The sequence below is a fragment of the Hordeum vulgare genome, chromosome 4H, assembly GCF_904849725.1.
Source record: "Hordeum vulgare subsp. vulgare chromosome 4H, MorexV3_pseudomolecules_assembly, whole genome shotgun sequence".
Classification (NCBI taxonomy): Eukaryota; Viridiplantae; Streptophyta; class Magnoliopsida; order Poales; family Poaceae; genus Hordeum; species Hordeum vulgare.
Genome location: NC_058521.1, coordinates 592,902,591 through 592,925,828, shown reverse-complemented (window position 1 = coordinate 592,925,828; position 23,238 = coordinate 592,902,591).

Below are 23,238 nucleotides of genomic sequence, written 5' to 3'. Positions count from 1 at the left end.
TATCTTCTCTTGACGTCAGTGGGGGCGCGACAGCGCACCCACTGGGTGTAGCCCTCGAGAACCGGGCGGGTTGATTGCCAACCGGTCTGAATCTCTTGGAGGCCTTTTTTTCCTTGCACAGTTTTCTTCAGTGGGGGCGCGAAAGCGCACCCACTGGGTGTAGCCCCCGAGAATCAGGCTGGTTAGGCTTTTAACCTGGTCGAATCTTAATCTGGTTTCCTTTCTCTCCCCCTTGGCAGGCGCTTTACGATGCTCAGGTACAGGAATACAATGAGCTTCGGGACCAGCACCTGGGGGCTGATAGCCGGATCGCCGAGCTTGAAGCCCGGCTGGGCGAGGTTGCCGCGGAGCGTGATGTCCTGCGCGACACCGGCGGACGGCTCCAAGAGCAGTTGGACCTTCTGCAGGCGAAGAAGAAGGAGCTCGAGGCGGCTGGCCGGGTCGAGTTGGAGCAGCTGCGGGCCATGCTGCAGGAGAAGGTGGCCTCCTACTCTACCGACGTGGACCGCCTCGCGTCGCTTCACCTCGAGGAGGTGAACCTCAAGGACACCTCCTTGAGGGCGAAGGACGAAGCCCTTACCCAGAAGCAAGCGCAGCTGGCCAAGGCGCTGGGGTCCGCCACGACCCTCCAAGAGGAAATCTCCCGCCTCACTCATGCGAGTGAGGTGCGGGAGCGCGAGGTCCTCGAGGTCTCTCATGAGACCGACGGCGCCTTCGAGCATGGGTCTCTCTTCCTTGTTTTGGGTTTGGTCTTTTTGCCGTCTCCTCCTCTTGTTGTGTTCTTACGTTCTGGTTGCCGTTACTCGAGATCTCTTCCCCGAGACCCAGGTCGCAGCCGACACCGCCATTGAGGTGTGCCATGAGGAGCGTCGCGCGGCCGGGCAGGAGGTAGACACTACCTCCGGCTGGAGCGTAGAGGAGATCGGGGTGGGCCTTCGGGCCCGCCTGCACGTCCTGGGCGAGTCTGTGACTCAGCTCCAGGTTGCAGGTTCGTCGATGGAGGCGGCCCTGTGGCCGAAGGGCGTGGAGCCGACGACCATGAGCCGGCTTGCCCGCTGGCTCGCAGCGGGTGGAGAGCGCGTGGACGCCTGGCGTGCCTCCGCAGCGCGGTCTGGGGCTTCTATGGCCTTGCGCTTGGCCAAGTCATGGTATCGCAACCTGAACTTGGGCAAGCTGGCTGCCCAGCACGACGGCTCAGAGGCGGAGCTACAAGGCATGGAGGAGGAGCTCCGGGTGAGAGCCAGCGCCATCACCGAGTACGCAGCCTGGGACGACTTCGTCTTGGAGCGGGGTGAAGACGGCGGCGTGATCGCTGAAGATCTGCATGGCCTTCAACCCTACGATGCCGACGGCAGCTCCGACGAGGCGGTCTGGGCTGCGGAATCTGCAGCCGCCTCCAGCGGTGGGGCGTATGCCGACTCCGGGATCGGCGGAGCCGGGGGCCGCAGCGAGGGAGACGGAGCAACTACCTCGGGAGGAGCCGGAGGCGGTGATGCTACCACATCAGGAGCAGCAGCCGAGACGACCACTGAGGCCGTTGTCCCGTAACTGGTGTCCTTTTGTGTTTTTGGTTCTACCCCCAGAGGGATGTAACGAACGTGGGCCGTGGGCCAATGCTTTTTATGAATGTATATATTCAACATTATATTCGTCACCGAGCGTGTTGTCTTATGACCCCGTCTTTTGATTCCTGGTTGACTTCTCTTATCCAAAGCCATCAAGATATAAAGAACAGGACATAGGCCAATCAGAGGCCGGCTTGAATGAGCCAACTCGAGCCGGTCGTCCCAAGTATAGCCGGACTGTGCATGTATTCGACCTGACCTGGCGTCACTTCGCGAACCGGGCGACCGGAGCCAACCCGCAGGCTCGAGCGAAGGACCAGGATTCAGCCGGTACACTATGTGCCCGACTACAAGGGTGGACCGTCCGAGCGGCTGGCGAGCCCGTGAGCTTGTTTAAAGCTAGCAAGGAGCCGCTCTGCATAGCCCCTCCGAGCTTGATTAAGCCTGCAAGGTGGTACGCGGTGTAGCCCGTACACTAAGTGAAAACTCTTTAGCAAGAAGAAGCATGGATCATGCTCGTTTCATCATAGTTGTTGTTTCCGGCAGTCAGAGGCCGTCTTGAGTCTTGAATGAGATCGTATATACGATCGAGCCAGCCCGAGCCGATCGTCCCAAGTATAGCCGGATTGTGCATGTATTCGACCTGACATGGCGTCACTTCGCGAACCGAGCGACCGGACCCAACCCGCAGGCTCAAGCGAAGGACCAGGAGTCAGCCGGTACACTATGTGGCCGACTACAAGGGTGGACCGTTCAGGCGGCTGGCGAGTCCCCAAGCTTGTTTAAAGCTGGCAAGGGGCCGCACTGCGTAGCCTCCGAGCTTGAATAAGCCGGCAAGAGGTGGTACGTTGTGTAGCCCGTACACTGAGTGAAAACTCTTGACAAAAAGAAACATGGAGCATGTTCTTTTTATTTCCTTCGTTGTTCCCTGAAGAGGGAGGAAGATACATGTGCATGCTCTTTCCTTTGCTTGTCTTCTGCCTTTTAGCAATAGAACGGGCGAAGCAACGCCGCGTTCCATGGGCGCTCCGTTTCTTGGCTGGTGTCGTCCCTCTTGCGCTTCCTTGGCTTCTGGGCATCAATCAGGTAGTAAGTGTTGTTGTGCAGCGCCCTACTAATGATGAAGGGTCCCTCCCAGGGGGGTGAGAGCTTGTGCTGGCCGGTAGTGCGCTGGATTCTTCTAAGGACCAAGTCTCCCTCCCTGAAAGAGAGAGACCTGATCTTTTTGCTGTGGTAGTATCTCGGCTTCTGTTGGTAGATGGTCGTCCGGCTCAAAGCCAAGTCCCTTGCTTCTTCGAGGAGATCCACACCGTCTTCTCTGGCCTCCTTCGCCTCCGTTTCTGTGTATAGGGTGACCCGAGGCGAGTCGAATTCTACATCCGTGGGGATAATAGCCTCATACCCATATACCAGAAAGAATAGAGTGAAGCCGGTCGACCGGTTGGGCGTGGTACGGATGCTCCATAGCACAGCCGGCAATTCTTCAATCAAGCAGCTGGCTGACCTGACCAGTGGTGCCACCAGTCTTGGCTTGATGTCGGCTAGGATCAGGCCGTTGGCCCTCTCCGCTTGGCCATTTGACTGAGGGTGTGCCACTGAGGCCATGTTGAGCCGGATGCCAACCTTGGAACAGTAGAGCGCCAGGGCGCCCTTGGCGAAGTTGGTGCCATTGTCGGTGATGATGCTATGGGAACGCCATATCGGACAGAGATGTCTGTGATGAACCTGACAGCCATGGGACCGTCAAGCTTCTTGATGGGCCTGGCTTCGATCCACTTGGTGAACTTGTCAACGGCTACCAGAAGATGCGTCATCCCTCCGCGAGCCGTCTTGAAGGGCCCAACCATGTCCAGTCCCCAAACGGCGAACGACCATGATAAGAGAATGGTTTTTAGCGCTGAAGGCGGCATGTGGCTTTGTGTACTGAAGCGTTGGCAGCCTTCGCATTTGTGCACCAGATCCACGGCCTCCTCGAGGGTCGTGGGCCAGTAGAATCCATGGCGGAATGCTTTGGCCACCAAGGTTCTGGAGGCGGCATGATGCCCACACTCCCCCTGGTGGATGTCTCTGAGGATCTCCTGCCCTTTTTCTGATTCGACGCAGCGTTGGAACACGTCGGTCGTGCTGCGTCGCACCAGCTCGCGATTAATGATGGCGTAGGTGGTGGACCTGCGCTGGGTCTGTCTCACCTCCGCCTCGTTCTGAGGAAGTTCGCCGTGAAGAAGGAAGGCCACAATGGCCTGAGCCCATGATGGAGCCGACACAAGGGTCGCCTCTGCTTCGTCTTGACTGTTGGGGGCTTCTGCAGCCCCCGAGCTTGATGGCGTCTCCGGTGCTATTGCTGCAGCCGGCTCACCATCTATCTCCATGACGTCCACCCACTGGGAGGATTCGAGCCCCGACAGAGCCGGGGTTGTCGTTGTAGCTGGTGCCGCTGTTGGAGTCGGTTGGACCAATCGGGCCGGATTAGGATCCGCAGCCGGCGTAGTTGGTGGAACTGACGGCGCTTGCACCGTAGACTCAGTCGGTGCCGCATTTGGAGCTGGTGCCGTCAGTGCAACCGGCGTGGGGTCCACAGCCGGCATAACTGGCGGAGCCGGCGGCACTTGTATCATAGGGTCGGCCGGTACGAAGATTGATGCCGACTGAGGAGATGGCTTGATAGACGGCTTGTGGAGTTGGTCGAGGGAGACGCCGGCTGGGATGGCCTGCCTCGTGGAGCCAATCTTTACTAGCGTATCGGCCGCCTCATTTTCCGCCCTGGGAACATGGTGGAACTCACAACCCTCGAAGGGGTCGCTGAGTTGCTGGATGAGGAAGCGGTAGCTTGCCATGTTGGCGTCCCTGGCGTCCCATTCGCCAGAGACCTGCTGCACCACCAAGTCTGAATCGCCGAAGCATATGAGCCACCGGATGCCAATCTCCTTGGCAAGTCGGAGGCCGTGAGCTAGTGCTTCGTACTCGGCGACGTTGTTGGAGGCTGTGAAATGGATCTGGAGAGCGTACTTGAGTTGGTCCCCTTTCGGAGATGTCAAGATGATGCCGGCTCCCAGTCATGTCCGCATCTTCGAGCCGTCGAAGTGCATCCGCCAATGTGTGGAGTCTCGAGGCGGTGACTCGAACTGGGTCTCGGCCCAGTCGACTAAGAAGTCGGCCACCACATGTGATTTGATGGCGGTGCGAGGCTCGTACCGAATATCATGGTCTGCCATGGCGATGGACCATTTGGCAATTCTGCCTGTGGCATCACGGTTGCCCATGATCTCTAAGAGCGGAGCAGTGCTCACCACAGTGATGGCATGCTCTTGGAAGTATTGTTTTAATTTCTTTGCAGCAAGGTAAACACCATAACACATTTTGTAATAATGAGGGTAGTTCTGCTTAGAGGCGGACAAGACCTCGCTAAGGTAGTACACAGGGCGCTGCACTGGCAGGGCCTTGCCTTCCTCTTTGCGCTGAACTACCAACACTACGCTGACCACGCGAGTGGTCGCCGCGATATATATGAGTATGGGTTCCCTTTCAGATGGGGCTGCCAAGATTGGCAGGCTCGAGATTACCCGCTTGAGGTCGCGAAAGGCTTCATCCGCCTGGTCGTTCCACTCGACCTTCGTCGTCTTCTTCATGAGCTGGTAGAGTGGAAGGGCCTTCTCGCCAAGCCGGCTGACGAACCGGCTGAGGGATGCCAAGCAGCTAGCGAACTTCTGGACGTCAAGGATCCGAGCCGGCCGCACCATCCGCTCGATGGTGCTGATCTTCTCAGGGTTCGTCTCGATGCCGCGGGCGGATACGAAGAACCCCAAGAGCTTGCCGCCTGGGACCCCGAAGACGCACTTCTCAGGGTTGAGCTGGATCTTGTATTCGCGCAGATTGGCGAATGTCTCCCGCAGGTCGTCGAGGAGGTTGAAGTGCTGCTTCGTCTTGACGATGATGTCATCCACATAGACGTGGATATTTCTACCAATCTGTGGCAGTAAGCACTGCCGCATGCAGCGTTGGAATGTCGCACCTCCGTTCTTCAGACCGAACGTCATGGTGGTGTAGCAGTAGGCCCCGAAGGGCGTGATGAAGGAGGTCTTCAGGCGATCAGCTGGGTCCAGCTTGATTTCATGGTAGCCCGAATAAGCATCCAGAAACGACAGCAATTCGTAGCCTACAGTGGAGTCGATCACTTGATCTATCCTAGGCAACGCGAAAGGGTCTTTCGGACAGGCCTTATTCAGGCTAGTATAGTCGACACACATTCGCCATGTGTTGTTCTTCTTCAGTACCAGGACCGGGTTCGCCAGCCAGTCCGGGTGGAAAACCTCCATGATGAAGCCGGCTGCAAGGAGCCGGGTGATCTCTTCTCCGATTGTGTGCCGCTTCCCCTCGGCGAAGCGGCGCAAAGGTTGTTTCACTGGCTTTGCATCCGGTCGCACGTGAAGTTTGTGCTCGGCGTACTTCCTCGGAACACCCGGCATGTCCTTGGGGGACCATGCAAAGATGTCTCGATTCTCACGGAGGAAGTCGACGAGCTCGCCTTCCTATTTGGGGCTGAGGCCAGCCCCGATAGTGATGCACTGCTTCGGGTTGGCAGGATCGAGTGGGACCTGCTTGGTCTCTTTAGCCGGCTTGAAAGAGACCTCGCCGGCCGACTGGGACGGAGGAGAAGGAATCGCCGGCTGCTCAGTAGCCTGGGCCACGGGCCGATCGATCTGCCGCTTCTCCTCAGCAATCACCAAGGCGTCAGCGAGGCGGCTGCTATCCTGGGCACACTCGAGCGACTTCTTGTAGTCGCCAACAATAGTGATGATGCCCTTGGGACCCGGCATCTTCATTTTCAGGTAGGCGTAGTGCGGGATAGCCATGAACTTGGCCAGAGCCGGTCTCCCCAGCAGCGCGTGGTATGGGCTACTGAGGTCCACTACCTCGAACCATATGGACTCTCGGCGGAAGTGGGCCTTGTCACCGATGAGGACGTCCAGCTGGATCTTGCCGATGGGCGAGCATGACTGACCAGGCACGATGCCATGGAAGACAGTGCTGGTCGGCACGACGTCCGTCTCCTTGAGACCGAGCTTGCGGAGAGTGTCGAGGTAGAGGATGTTGATGCTGCTGCCGCCATCGACCAGCACCCGGGAGAATCGGCAGGTGAGCCTTTTGGAGGCGAAGGTGGGGTCGAGGACGAGTGCGTATGACCCTGGGTTGGGCATCACCGCAGGGTGGTCCACCCGGCTCCATGTGATTGGTTTGTCAGACCAATGCATGTACTGGGGAACCGGGGGGATCGTGGCGTTTACCTCGTGTCGTCTTTGGCGCAGGCTGTGTTTGTCGTCGCCTTCGCTGGTGAAGACGACGAACGCTCCGTCTTGGTGAGGATAGTCGTCAGGGTGAGGACCGTCATCATGAGGCGGTGGCGGCAGAAGCGGAGCGTGATGGGGAGCCGGTGCTCGGGGCGCCGCCTGCGCACCCGGAGGAGCCGGCAGGCCCTCCCCTTGCGACAGCCGGCGTGCGATGCTGCACTGTCAAAGGGTATGGGTAGACAGCGTCGCCCCAGAATGTATCTTGCAGGGGGCGTTGAGCAGCTGCTCGAGAGACTGTCTGGGCAGCCAATTGGGGTTGCCCTGATTACGACGCTTTCATGGAGGGCCGGCTTGAGAAGCCGACGCCTCGCCCTCCACATTGGCTACTAGCTTATTGTTGGAGCGGGGATCCATCTGATCCGCCTTGCGCTTGTAGTTATTCTGGCCGCCTCAGTTGTCCCCAGCCGGCGCGGGCACAACCTTGTCCAAGGCGGTCACCTTGATGCGCCTTGCGGAGTCGGACGTGGCGTACTTGTCTGCCTTGGCCATGAGCACCACCAAAGAGGTGAGCTCGGTGCACATGAGCTTGTGCTTGAGGAGGGTGCCGTCTTGGCATCCATCGATGAAGTACTGGATGGCTTGTACCTCATGCACCCCCTCGCAGGAGTTGCGGAGCTCAGTCCACCGGGTGACGTAGTCGCGGAGGGGTTCGTCGGCCTTCTAGACGCACATGGCCAGCTCGCGGGGCCGGCCAGGGCGCTTGTAGGTGTCGGTGAAGTTGCGGACGAACGCCTCCTCGAAGTCCACCCCAGGAGTTGACACTGCCGGCTGGGAGGCTGTTAAGCCAAGTCCGGGCCGAGCCGGCCAACATGAGTGGCACGTAGCGAACCGCTACGCACTTGTTGCCCGTGGCGATGCCTACGGTCGTGGTGTAGTCGATCAGCCAGTCTTCTGGCTTGGCCGTGCCGTTGTATTTTGGCGTATCCTGCGGCAAGGTGAAACCTCGGGGGAACGGCTCCCCTCGGATCCGGAGGCCGAAGCATGCCGGACCGACGGGTCCGTCTTCCTCCAGGAGGGCCGAATGGGCCAGGGCGATGATACACCGGTGAGCGTCCCGCTCATCCTGGGTGGCGGGGGCGCCAGCCCCGGTGGCGAGAGGGGAGGCGCCTCAGGAGCCGGAGGCGTGAGTTCTTTGCGGGGGAAGGCCCCCGTACTCCGAATCGCCCTCGTCGCCTCCGCGATGCAAGCCCGAAGTGTGCTCGCTTTGGTGCTGCGAGCGCCGGTCTTGGCTTCCCTCGCCCCTCCAGCCGGAAGGGCGATGCGAGGAAGATCCTTCGGCGTGGTGCTGGCCGCTAGGGTTGCGACGAGCCCCCGAGTTCGGCCCCGGGGACTCTGATTGAGCCTGACCGGGGTCAAACCGAGCATGCTGCTGATTAGCGGCGTCAAGGAGATCCTTGACACGCTTCTCCTAGAAGGCGCGCTCCTCGCCTTCTAGTCTTTCCATCTCCTCCATGGCCGCCTGTGCTGCCCTCATGTTGGCCGCAGGAGTCTCGTAGGTGGGCAGGTCCCCGCCTAGAACCTCGGCGACGAACCGTCCATGGCTGTGGACCGATCCAAGCCGGCTGGGGGCCTCGGAAATCGGAGTAAGACCGTATGCGGAGTTATACTCACGATGTGTAGCCTCCAACCGACGTTTCGCCGAGGCCACGGTGATGCCCTCCTCTAAGATACGCTTGCGAGCCTCCTCCAGCGAGGCCCGAGCGTCTACAGGGTCGATGGAAGGGGTGACCAGTGTCTTCAGGCCGGCGATGGCGTCCCAAAGAGTGTCGGCGGCGGCCGCAGCGGGCTCGTCGGCGCCTGCGGAGGCCTTGCCGGGAGCCGTGCTGGTGCCGGCGCCGATAACCATCACCTCCACGGCGTTGGAGACGGCAGCGACGTGGTATGGGGTGAAGAACCCCACCGACGGCGGAGGGCCGTCGAAGATGAGGACGTTACTGGGGTAAATGTCGTGGGCAGGCATCTCAGCGATAGAGAGCATGCTGAAGCTCGCGCAGAGCGCCTCAACGTCGTAGTCCTCGCCGAAGTAGCGCGGGCCGTCGTTGAGACGAAGGTCGCTGAAGAGGATGCTGAGGTTCTCCATGGCGGCGGCAACGACGCTAGGGAGCGCCTCCTCATCAGAATCTTCGTCCGAATCCGCATGGCGGACGGGGACATCGACCATCATGCATGGGCGTCGCCTCGTCGAAGGCGAGCTCCACGGGCATGCCAACTGATCCGGACGCGATGCATCCGGTGGTGTAGGTGCGGGGACGCGCTCAGCGCGTGAAGCCAGCCAATGCCGCGATCGACCCCACGCTGGGCGCCAAATGTCGGTGAATGCTCACAACATATGCCATAGGTAGGATAAAGTCAGTGAGAACCGAAGGGACAAAGGTGGGCGCTGGGAACGAGGTTGGTACACGCATGGGACGCACGATGTACCCAGGTTCAGGGCTCTCCATAGAGATAATACCCCTAATCCTGCTGGTGTGTTTGATGTATGGGAACAAAGTACAATGTCGCTCCTGGAGCTGTGCTGGGAGGAGGAAGAGGGGAGTGTTGGGTAACGTAGCATAAATTCAAAATTTTCCTACGCATGTTCAGATCTTCCTATGGAGAGATCAGCAACGAGAGAGGGGTAAGAGCATCTCCGTACCTTTGAAGATCGCTAAGCGGAAGCGTTGCTAGAACGCGGTTGATGGAGTCGTACTCGCGGCGATTCCGATCTAGTCCCGAACAACGGCACCTCCGCGTTCAACACACGTGCAGCCCGGTGACGTCTCCCGCACCTTGATCCAGCAAGGAGGAGGGAGAGGTTGAGGAAGAAGTCCAGCAACACGATGGTGTGGTGTCGATGGAGAGACGAGGTCTCCCGGCAGGGCTTCGCCAAGCACCGGCGGAGAGGAGGAGGAAGAAGAGCAGGGCTGCGCCGAGGGAGAGGGCAAAGTGTGTTCTCCAAAGGCCAAAGCCCCTCTATATTTATAGGAGGAGGGGGAGGGGGTGCGCCACCCCTAGGGTTCCCCCCCTAGGGGATGCGGCAGCCACCAGAAGGGAGGGGGGCGGCGGCCAGGGCAGGGAAAGAGGGGGGCGCACCCTAGGTGGGCCTTGGGCCTCATCTGCGCCTAGGGTTTCCCCCTTCCCCCCTTCTCTGGTGCGCATGGGCTGGGTGGGGGCGCACCAGCCCACCTAGGGGCTGGTTCCCTTCGCCACTTAGCCCATCTAGCCTCCCGGGGTCGTTGCCCCCCTTCGGTGGTCCCTCGGGGCCACCTCCCGTGGTCCCGGTGGTCCCGGTACATTACCGGTGACGCCCGAAACACTTCCGGTGTCCAAAACCATCCGTCCTATATATCAATCTTTACCTCCGGACCATTCCGGAGCTCCTCGTGACGTCCGGGATCTTATCCGGGACTCTGAACAACTTTCGGTAACCTCATATAACAATTCCCTATAACCCTAGCGTCATCGAACCTTAAGTGTGTAGACCCTACGGGTTCGGGAGTCAGGCAGACATGACCGAGACACCTCTCTGGCCCATAACCATCAGCGGGGTCTGGATACCCATGGTGGCTCCCACTTGCTCCACGATGATCTCATCGGATGAACCACGATGTCAAGGATTCAATCAATCCCGTATACGATTCCCTTTGTCTGTCGGTATAGAACTTGCCCGAGATTCGATCGTCGGTATACCTATACCTTGTTCAATCTCGTTACCGGTAAGTCTCTTTACTCGTTTCGTAGCACGTCATCGTGTGACTAACTCCTTAGTCACATTGAGCTCATGATGATGTTCTACCGAGTGGGCCCAGAGATACCTCTCCGTCAGACGGAGTGACAAATCCCGATCTCGATTCGTGCCAACCCAACAGACACTTTCGGAGGTACCCGTAGTGCACCTTTATAGTCACCCAGTTACGTTGTGACGTTTGATACACCCAAAACACTCCTACGGTATCTTGGAGTTGCACAATCTCACAGTCGAAGGAAAAGATACTTGACATTAGAAAAGCATTAGCATACGAACAATACGATCTAGTGCTAGGCTTAGGATTGGGTCTTGTCCATCACATCATTCTCCCAATGATGTGATCCCGTTATCAATGACATCTAATGCCCATGATCAGGAAACCATGATCATCTATTGACTAATGAGCTAGCCAACTAGAGGCTTGCTAGGGACACATTGTGATCTATTCATTCACACATGTATTACTGTTTCCTGTTAATACAATTATAGCATGAACGATAGACGATTATCATGAACAAGGAAATATGATAATAACCATTTTATTATTGCCTCTAGGGCATATTTCCAATAGGGAGCAGCCGGCTCGTCTCTGCCTCTCTCTCTATGGGTTGGTGAGTGAGTAGTGTTGAATGACTGGTGAGTGATCGGCCCCTTTGCATGGGGGGCGGCCGGGGGTTTTATAGACGAACCCGTCGGCCTACAATATAATACAATTATAGCATGAACGATAGACGTTTATCATGAATAAGGAAATATGATAATAACCATTTTATTATTGCCTCTAGGGCATATTTCCAACAGTCTCCCACTTGCACTAGAGTCAATAATCTAGTTACATTGTGATGTATCGAACACCCATAGCATTATGGTGCTGATCATGTTTTGCTCATGGAAGAGGTTTAGTCAACGGGTCCGCAATATTCAGATCCGTGTGTACTTTACAAATATCTATCACTCCACTCTGGACATGGTCCTGGATGGAGTTGTAGCGGCGCTTGATGTGCTTCGTCTTCCGGTGAAACCTGGGCTCCTTGGCTATGGCAATGGCTCCAGTGTTATCACAGAAGAGTGTCATAGGACCTGACGCGCTTGGAACCACTCCAAGGTCGGTGATGAGCTCCTTCATCCAAATTCCTTCATGAGCCGCTTCTGAAGCAGCTATGTATTCCGCTTCACATGTAGATGCTGCCACGACTTCTTGCTTGCTGCTGCACCAGCTCACTGCCCCACCATTCAACACATATACGTATCCGGTCTGTGACTTAGAGTCATCCGGATCTGTGTCGAAGCTAGCGTCGACGTAACCCTTTACGACGAGCTCTTCGTCACCTCCATAAACGAGAAACATTTCCTTAGTCCTTTTCAGGTACTTAAGGATATTCTTGACCGCTGTCCAGTGTTCCGTACCGGGATCACTTTGGTACCTCCCTACCAAACTTATGGCAAGGTTTATATCATGTCTGGTACACAGCATGGCATACATTAGAGAGCCACAGCTGAAGCGTAGGGGACAGAACTCATCTTCTCTCTATCTGCTGCCGTGGTCGGCGACTGAGTCTTACTCAATCTCATACCTTGCAAAACTGGCAAGAACCCTTTCTTTGAGTTTTCCATATTGAACTTCTTCAATATCTTGTCAAGGTATGTACTTTGCGAAAGACCTATGAGGCGTCTCGATCTATCTCTATAAATCTTGATGCCTAATATGTATGCAGCTTCTCCAAGGTCCTTCATTGAAAAACTCTTGTTCAAATAGGCCTTTATGCTCTCCAACATCTCTATATTATTCCCCATCAATAATATGTCATCTACATATAATACGAGGAAAGCTACAGAGCTCCCACTCACTTTCTTGTACAGACAGGCTTCTCCGTAAACCTGTATGAACCCAAACGCTTTAATCACCTCATTAAAGCGAATGTTCCAACTCCGAGATGCTTGCACCAGCCCATAGATGGAGCGCTGGAGCTTGCACACTTTGTTAGCACCCTTAGGATCGACAAAACCTTCTGGTTGCATCATATACAACTCTTCCTTAAGGTTCCCGTTAAGGAACGCTGTTTTGACGTCCATTTGCCAAATTTCATAATCATAAAAGGCGGCAATTGTAACATGATTCGGACTGATTTCAGCTTCGCTACGGGAGAGAAAGTCTCTTCGTAGTCAACTCCTTGAATTTGTCGAAAACCCTTTGCGACAAGTCGAGCTTTGTAAACCGTTACATTACCGTTTGCATCAGTCTTCTTCTTGAAGATCCATTTATTTTCTATGGCTCGCCGGTCATCAGGCAAGTCCACCAAAGTCCATACTTTGTTCTCATACATGGATCCTTATCTCGGATTTCATGGCCTCAAGCCATTTGTTGGAATCCGGGCCCGCCATTGCTGCTTCATAGTTCGAAGGTTCACCGTTGTCTAACAACATGATTTCCATCACAGGGTTGTCGTACCACTCTGGTGCAGAGCGTACCCTTGTCGACCTTCGCGGTTCAGTAGTAACTTGATCCGAAGCTTCATGATCATCATCATTAACTTCCTCTTCAGTCGGTGTAGGCGCCACAGGAACAACTTCCTGCGCTGCGCTACTTTCCTGTTCGAGAGGGGGTGTAATTACCTCATCAAGTTCTACCTTCCTCCCACTTACTTCTTTCGAGAGAAACTCTTTCTCTAGAAAGGATCCATTCTTGGCAACAAAGGTTTTACCTTCGGATCTAAGATAGAAGGTATACCCAATAGTTTCCTTAGGGTATCCTATGAATACGCATTTCTCCTCTTTGGGTTCGAGCTTTTCTGGTTGAAGTTTCTTCACATAAGCATCGCAGCCCCAAACTTTAAGAAACGACAACTTAGGTTTCTTGCCAAACCATAGTTCATACGGTGTCGTCTCAACGGATTTAGACGGTGCCCTATTTAAAGTGAATGCTGCAGTTTCTAATGCGTATCCCCAAAATGATAGCGGTAAGTCGGTGAGAGACATCATAGATCGTATCATATCTAATAAAGTGCGATTACGACGTTCAGACACTCCGTTGCGCTGCGGTGTGCCAGGCGGTGTCAGTTGTGAAACGATTCCACACTTCCTTAGGTGTGTGCCAAACTCGTGACTCAAATATTCTCCTCCACGATCAGATCGTAGACATTTAATTTTTCTGTCACGTTGATTCTCAACCTCACTCTGAAATTCCTTGAACTTTTCAAACGTCTCAGATCTGTGCTTCATCAAGTAGATATACCCATACCTACTCAAATCATCGGTGAGAGTGAGAACATAACGATAACCACCGCGAGCTTCAACGTTCATTGGACCACACACATCAGTATGCATTATTTCCAATAAGTCGGTTGCTCTCTCCATTATTCCTGAGAATGGAGTCTTAGTCATCTTGCCCATGAGGCACGGTTCGCATGTGTCAAATGATTCAAAGTCAAGAGACTCTAATAGTCCATCAGTATGGAGCTTCTTCATGCGCTTAACGCCGATATGACCAAGGCGGCAGTGCCACAAGTATGTGGGACTATCATTATCAACTTTGCATCTTTTGGTACTCACACTATGAATATGTGTAACATCACGATCGAGATTCATCAAGAATAAACCATTCACCAGCGGAGCATGACCACAAAACATATCACTCATATAAATAGAACAACCATTATTCTCTGACTTAAATGAGTAGCCGTCTCGCATTAAGCAAGACCCTGATACAATGTTCATGCTTAAAGCTGGTACTAAATAACAATTATTAAGGTTTAAAAACTAATCCCGACGGTAGATGTAGAGGTAGCGTGCCGACGGCGATCACATCGACCTTTGAACCATTCCCGACGCGCATCGTCACCTCGTCCTTGGCCAGTCTCTCCTTATTCCGCAGTTCCTGCTTTGTGTTGCAAATGTGAGCAACAGCACTGGTATCAAATACCCAGGAGCTACTACGAGCGCTGGTAAGGTACACATCAATAACATGTATATCACATATACCTTTAACGTTGCCGGCATTCTTGTCCGCTAAGTATTTGGGGCAGTTCCGCTTCCAGTGACCCTTTCCCTTGCAATAGAAGCACTCAGTCTCAGGCTTGGGTCCGTTCTTTTTCTTCTTCCCGGCATCTGGCTTACCGGGCGCGGCAACAGCTTTGCCGTCTTTCTTGAAGTTCTTCTTACCCCTGCCTTTCTTGAAACTAGTGGTCTTGTTGACCATCAACACTTGATGCTCCTTCTTGATTTCTACTTCTGTAGACTTGAGCATCGAGTACAACTCGGGAATGGTCTTCTCCATCCCTTGCATGTTGTAGTTAAGCACAAAGCCTTTGTAGCTTGGTGGGAGAGACTGGAGGATTCTGTCAATTATAGCATCATCCGGAAGTTCGACTCCAAGTGAAGTCAGACGACCGTGTAACCCAGACATTTTGAGTATGTGCTCACTGACAGAACTGTTCTCCTCCATCTTACAGCTGAAGAACTTGTCGGAGACTTCATATCTCTCGACACGGGCATGAGCTTGAAAAACTAGCTTCAGCTCCTGGAACATCTCATATGCCCAGTGTTGCTCAAAACGCCTTTGGAGCCCCGTTTCTAAACTGTATAACATGCCACACCTGACCAGAGAGTAGTCATCACTCCGCGCTTGCCAGACGTTCAGAATGTCCTGGTCTGCTGCGGGAGCGGGAGGGTCACCTAGCGGCGCATTAAGGACATAAGCCTTTTTAGCTGCTTGAAGGATGAGCTTCAAGTTGCGAACCCAGTCCGCATAGTTGCTACCATCATCTTTCAGCTTGTTTTTCTCTAGGAATGCGTTGAAGTTGAGGTTGACGTTGGACATCTACAATATTTATAAAGACAACTTTTAGACTAAGTTCATGACAATTAAGTTCATTTAATCAAATTAAGTATGAACTCCCACTTAAATCGACATCCCTCTAGTCATCTAAGTGATACATGATCCATGTTGACTAACCCGTGTCCGATCATCACGTGAGACGGACTAGTCACCATGGTGAGCAACTTCATGCTGATCGTATTCAACCATACGACTCATGTTCGACCTTTCGGTCTCTTGTATTCGAGGTCATGTATGTACATGCTAAGCTGGTCGAGTCAACCTAGGTGTTTCGCATGTGTAAATCTGGCTTACACCCGTTGTATGCGAACGTTAGAATCTATCACACCCGATCATCACGTGGTGCTTCGAGACAACGAACCTTCGCAACGGTGCACACTTAGGGGAATACGTTCTCGAAATTTTAAGAGGGATCATCTTATTATGCTACCGTTGTTTTAAGCAATAAGATGTAAAACATGATAAACATCACAATGCAATCATATAGTGACATGATATGGCCATTATCATCTTTGCTCTTTCGATCTCCATCTTCAGGCATCGCATGATCATCATCGTCACCGGCGTGACACCATGATCTCCATCATCATGATATCCATCATCGTGTCTCCATGAAGTCGTCACGCCAACTACTACTATCACTACTACTATAGCTAACCGTTAGCAATGAAGTAAAAGTAGTAAGCACATGGCGTTGCATCTCATACAATAAATTAAAACAACTCCTATGGCTCCTGCCGGTTGTCATACTCATCGACATGCAAGTCGTGAAACCTATTACAATAACATGATCATCTCATACATCATACATGCAACATCACAACTTTGGCCATATCACATCACATGTCAAACCCTGCAAAAACAAGTTAGACGTCCTCTAATTGTTGTTGCAAGTTTTACGTGGCTGATTTGGGTTTCTAGCAAGAACGCCTTCTTACCTACGTGACAGCCACAACGATGATATGCCAAAGCTATTTACCCTTCATAAGGACCCTTTTCATCAAATCCAATCCGACTAGAGTAGGAGAGACAGACACCCGCTAGCCACCTTTATGCACGATGTGCATGTCTGTCGGTGGAACCAGTCTCACGTAAGTGTACGTGTAAAGTCGGTCCGGGCCGCTTCATCCCACAATACCGCCGGAAAAGAATAAGACTAGTAGCGGCAAGCAAATTGACAAATCATCGCCCACAACTTTTGTGTTCTACTCGTGCATAGAATCTACGCATAGAAAACCTGGCTCGGATGCCACTGTTGGGTAACGTAGCATAAATTCAAAATTTTCCTACGCATGTTCAGATCTTCCTATGGAGAGACCAGCAATGAGAGAGGGGTAAGAACATCTTCGTACCTTTGAAGATCGCTAAGCGGAAGCGTTGCTAGAACGCGGTTGATGGAGTCGTACTCGCGGTGATTTCGATCTAGTGCCGAACAACGGCACCTCCGCGTTCAACACACGTGCAGCCCGGTGACGTCTCCCGCACCTTGATCCAGCAAGGAGGAGGGAGAGGTTGGGGAAGAATTCCAGCAACACGACGGCGTGGTGTCGGTGGAGAGACGAGGTCTCCCGGCAGGGCTTCGCCAAGCACCGGCGGAGAGGAGGAGGAAGAAGAGCAGGGCTGCGCCGAGGGAGAGGGCAAAGTGTGTTCTCCAAAGGCCAAAACCCCTCTATATTTATAGGAGGAGGGGGAGGGGGTGCACCACCCCTAGGGTTCCCCCCCTAGGGGGTGCGGCAGCCACCAGATGGGAGGGGGCGGCGGCCAGGGCAGGGAAAGAGGGGGCGCGCCCTAGGTGGGCCTTGGGCCTCATCTGCGCCTAGGGTTTCCCCCTTCCCCCCCTTCTCTGGTGCGCATGGGCTGGGTGGGGGCGCACCAGCCCACCTAGGGGCTGGTTCCCTTCCCCACTTAGCCCATCTAGCCTCCCGGGGTCGTTGCCCCCCTTCGGTGGTCCCTCGGGGCCACCTCCGGTGGTCCCGGTGGTCCCGGTACATTACCGGTGACGCCCGAAACACTTCCGGTGTCCAAAACCATCCGTCCTATATATCAATCTTTACCTCCGGACCATTCCGGAGCTCCTCGTGACGTCCGGGATCTCATCCGGGACTCCAAAAAACTTTTGGTAACCTCATATAACAATTCCCTATAACCCTAGCGTCATCGAACCTTAAGTGTGTAGACCCTACGGGTTCGGGAGTCAGGCAGACATGACCGAGACACCTCTCTGGCCAATAACCATCAGCGGGGTCTGGATACCCATGGTGGCTCCCACTTGCTCCACGATGATCTCATCGGATGAACCACGATGTCAAGGATTCAATCAATCCCGTATACGATTCCCTTTGTCTGTCGGTATAGAACTTGCCCGAGATTCGATCGTCGGTATACCTATACCTTGTTCAATCTCGTTACCGGTAAGTCTCTTTACTCGTTTCGTAGCACGTCATCGTGTGACTAACTCCTTAGTCACATTGAGCTCATGATGATGTTCTACCGAGTGGGCCCAGAGATACCTCTCCATCAGACGGAGTGACAAATCCCGATCTCGATTCGTGCCAACCCAACAGACACTTTCGGAGGTACCCGTAGTGCACCTTTATAGTCACCCAGTTACGTTGTGACGTTTGATACACCCAAAACACTCCTACGGTATCTTGGAGTTGCACAATCTCACGGTCGAAGGAAAAGATACTTGACATTAGAAAAGCATTAGCATACGAACAATACGATCTAGTGCTAGGCTTAGGATTGGGTCTTGTCCATCACATCATTCTCCCAATGATGTGATCCCGTTATCAATGACATCTAATGCCCATGATCAGGAAACCATGATCATCTATTGACTAATGAGCTAGCCAACTAGAGGCTTGCTAGGGACACATTGTGATCTATTCATTCACACATGTATTACTGTTTCCTGTTAATACAATTATAGCATGAACGATAGACGATTATCATGAACAAGGAAATATGATAATAACCATTTTATTATTGCCTCTAGGGCATATTTCCAACAGGGAGCAGCCGGCTCGTCTCTGCCTCTCTCTCTATGGGTTGGTGAGTGAGTAGTGTTGAATGACTGGTGAGTGATCGGCCCCTTTGCATGGGGGGCGGCCGGGGGTTTTATAGACGAACCCGTCGGCCTACAATATGGATAAAGGGTACATGCGTGGGACCCGGCTGGCTGCTTCGCCGGCTGTCCAGGGGCCCACAAGGGTCTTGTCTTGTCGATGAGGGGCCCGCCGGCTGCATGGTCTCGATTGCTTGTGGGACCCGCCGGCTGGCCAATGGGGCCCTCGCGTAAGGCTGACGCTGAGCACGCGCTATACGTCGAGCGTCGCCCCGCGAGATTCTTCATGGGAAGGTAGTACGACCGCCTCCACTGTTCCCCACGCCGAGTGCAGTAATGGAGTGGGAGTGTGACGGTCCGACACTATGCTAGGTGATTGATCAGAGCCGGGGTAGGTCAGCGGCGTGGCCGCCGACGCTCGTACCTGCCGGGCGCCCTGATCATGTACCTTTGCTGACGCGTAGCTACCTTTAATCGTGAGGTTCTTCCTGACCTACGATCTGATGTGACTTGTGATCCTCGGCCGGCTAGCCTGCTTGGTCAGCCGGCTTGAGGGTGGCCGCCTCCTCCTTAATCCGGCTGGTGGGACCAGGCCGGCTCTGAAGGGGAGGCCGCCTGGATTCTAGCCGACACGGGTTACTTGGCCGGCCAGAAAGGTGGCCGCCTAGTCTTCCAGCTGGCAGGTGATGCCTAGCCGGTCAGAAGACTTGGGCCTTGAGAATCTCCGCACCTTCTTGTCCATTGGGCCGAAAATGAAGGAGCGGGCTTGATGAGCCTACCCCGGGGTTATCCCCCCGACAATGGCGGTGGAATTGCGTCAGTTGGGCCTACGAGGAGGTCACAAGCCTTCGCGCCACCACCGGGGGGGTGGTGGCGGCTTGAGGGCTTGTGACTCCCTCGTGGCCCATCTGGCCTTCTCCCAAAGCTTCGGGGGTCTCTTTTGGTCCAAAAAAATCATCGTAAAGTTTCATTCCATTTGGACTCCGTCTGAAAATGGGCCAAAAACACGGAAAAAACAGAAACTGGCACTTGGCACTGAGTTAATAGGTTAGTCCCAAAAAAGATATAAAATAGCATATTCATGCATATAAAACATCCAAAGTTGACAAGATAATAGCATGGAACCATCAAAAATTATAGATACGTTGGAGATGTATCAAGCATCCCGAAGCTTAACTCCTGCTCGTCCTCGAGTAGGGAAGTGATAAAGAATGAATTTTTGATGTTGCATGCTACCTAGCATAGTTGTCCTTTGTAACTTCTCTCACGTGACATGAATGTTCAGATCCGTTAGATACAAAACAATAGTTTGCTATTGACGTGGAAACAATAATAATTCAAGCAAACTAGCAAGGTAATCATTAACTTTCAAAATAACAAGGCCAAAAGAAAGTTATCCCTACAAAAGCATATAGTCTGGCTATGCTCTATCATCATTGCACAACGAATTTAAATCATGCACAACCCCGGTATTGGCCAAGTAATTGTTTCACACCTTTACTTTCTCAAACCTTTTCAACTCTCATGCAATACATGAGCGTGGGCCATGGTTTTAGCACTATAAGTGGTGTGGAGTGTGGTGGAGGTTGCAAGACAAAAAAAGAGAAGATGATCACATTAACTAGGCATATCAATAAGTTGTGGAGATGCTCATCGATAGATATCAATGTGAATGAGTAGGGATTGCCATACAAATGATGCACTAGAGCTAAGAGTATGTGAAAGCTCTTAAAGAAAACTAGTGGGTGTGCATCCAACTTGCTTGCTCACGAAGACCTAAGGCAATTTTGAGGAAGCCTATCATTGGAATATACAAGCCAAGTTATATAATGAAAATTTCCCACTAGCTATATGGTGGTGACAAAATGAGAGACTCTCAATCATGAAGATCATGGTGCTTAATATGCACAAGTGTGGAAGGACAGTAGCATTGTCCCTTCTCTCTTTTTCTCTCATTTTTATTTATTTATTTATTTTGGTGGGCACTTTGGCCTCCCTTTTTTTTGGTGGGCATCTTTGGCCTCTTTTATTTCCTCACATGGGACAGTGCTCCATCAGTGATGATCATCACACTTTCAACTCAAAACTTAGAGAAACGATGACTCTATATGGAATGCCTTCGGTAGTGTACCATGACAATGATCTAGCATGGCATAGACATTAATGGAAACATCATGCTAGCTATCTTACGATCATGCAATGGCAATGTAGACGTGGTGGCACATGTCATGGTGGTAGTTGCATGGTAATATATCTCGGAATGATTTTGAAAAAAGCCATAGTAGGTAGTATGGTGGCTGTTTTGAGGGAGGCTAATGGTGGGTTTTGTGCACCGGCGAAAGTTGCACGGCACTAAGAAGATAGTGATGGTGGAAGGTGAAAGTGCATCTAAACCATGGACTCAACATTAGTCATGAAGAACTCATATACTTGTTGCAAAAGTTTTATTAGTAATCGAAACAAAGCATTCAACGCATACTCCTAGGGGAAGGGTTGGTAGGTATAAACCATCGCGCGATCCCGACCGCCACACAAAGGATGACAATCAATAGACTAATCATGCTCAGACTTCATCACATAGAGGTTCACCATACGTGCATGCCGCGGGAATTACTAACTTCAACACAAGTATTTCTAGATCCACAACACCTTACTAGCATGACTTCAATATTACCAAAACCACAACTCAAAACTAATTGACATGAATCAAACTTCTCTAACTATTCAATGTACATGAAGGTGGAAGTTTTCGTATCCCTTTGGATAACTACCCCTTTTGAGACTACTTTCAAAGCATAGATAAACTACCAAGCCACGCACCGCTGCGCTCTAAAAGATATAAGTGAAGCACATAGAGCAAAAGTATCTATCTCAAAAGATATAAGTGAAGCACATGTGAGCTGAATTGTCTACCAAAGGATATAAGTGAAGCTCGACAAAATCACGGTGAGTGCATGTCTCTCTCTCTAGGTGTGCAACAAGAATGATTGTGACACAACAACAAAAAATACTGCTACGATACAAGACGCTCCAAGCAAAAACACATAACATGTGGTGAATAAAAATATAGCCCCAAGTAACGTTACCGATGGATTGAAGACGAGAGAGGGGATGCCTCCCGGGGCATCCCCAAGCTTAGGCTTTTACGGCATCCTTGAATCTCTTGGGGTGACTTGGGCATCCCCAAGATTGAGCTCTTGCCACTCTTTATCTCTTTGTCCATAAGAACTTCACCCAAAACTTGAAAACTTCACAACACGAAACTTAAACAAAAACTCGTGATAACATTAGTATAAGAAAGCAAATCACCACTTCCTTAGGTACTGTAGCAAACTTAAATTCTACTTATGTTGGTGTTGGGTTACTGTATTTTCAATCTTCCATGGCTAATACCCCCCGATATTATCCATAGTTTCATCAAAATAAGCAACCAACACAACAAAAACAGAATCTGTTAACAGCAGACCAGTCTGTAGCAATCTGTATATTTCGTATACTTCTGTTACTTCAAAAATTCTGAACAATTACGACAGTCTGAAGAAATTGCATAGAAATCAGCAGCAAAAAGAATCAACTCAAAAGATCTTACAGAATAAAAATTAAAATTCTTTTCGTGAGCAGAAAGTTTCTGTCTTTTTCCAGCATGATCAAACAATCATCACCAAGACTAATCATAACGGTTTTGCTTGGCACAAACACAAAAAGGAACACAAAAGACACAATAATAAAATAATTATGAAGGTGTGGAGAAAACAAAACAGGAAGCAAAAAGCAAAGAAAAATTTATTCATTGGGTTGCCTCCCAACAAGCGCTATCGTTTAACGCCCTTAGCTACGCATTGATTTCAATGATGCTCACATAAAAGGTAAGGATTGAAACACAACGAGAGCATCATGGAGCAAATGGATAGCGCATTTAAGTCTAACCCACTTCCTATGCATAGGGATTTTGTGGTCAAACAATTTATTGGAGCAATAATCAACTGGCATAGGAAGGCAAAACAAGCATAGCTTCAAAATTTTCAACATATGGAGAGGAAGCTTGATACTATTGCAATAAGTAGAAGCATATGATCCTCTCTCATAGTAATTTTCAGTGGCATCATGAATGAATTCAACAATATAACCAGCACCTAAAGCATTCTTTTCATGATCTACAAGCATAGAAATTTTACTACTCTCCACATAAGGAAATCTATTCTCTAGAATAGTAGTGGGAGTATCGTAAAAGACTTGAGCACTACAAATTGTGTCCACAATGAAAAAGCAAGGTTTAGCAAAGGGTTTCTCGAGAGTATGACAAGTTTTATCATCCCTCTTCTTTAAAGCATAAGTATCCTCACAAAAATCATCATAGATAGGGGGCATGCTTTCATCAAAATGATTTTGATCATTCAAAGTGGAAGAACTAAAAAGATCATCTTCATCAAATATAGCATCCCCAAGCTTGTGGCTTTGCATATCATTAGCATCATGGGTATTCATAGAATTCATGCTAACAACATTGCAGTCATGCTCATCATTCACATATTCTATGCCAAGCATTCTATGTAATTCTTCTTTCAGCACTTGAGCACAATTTTCCTTCCCATCATGCTCACGAAAGACATTAAAAAGATGGAGCATATGAGGCATCATCAATTCCATTTTTTTGTAGTTTTCTAGCGAAAGAACAAGAAACAAAAAGATTCGATTGCAAG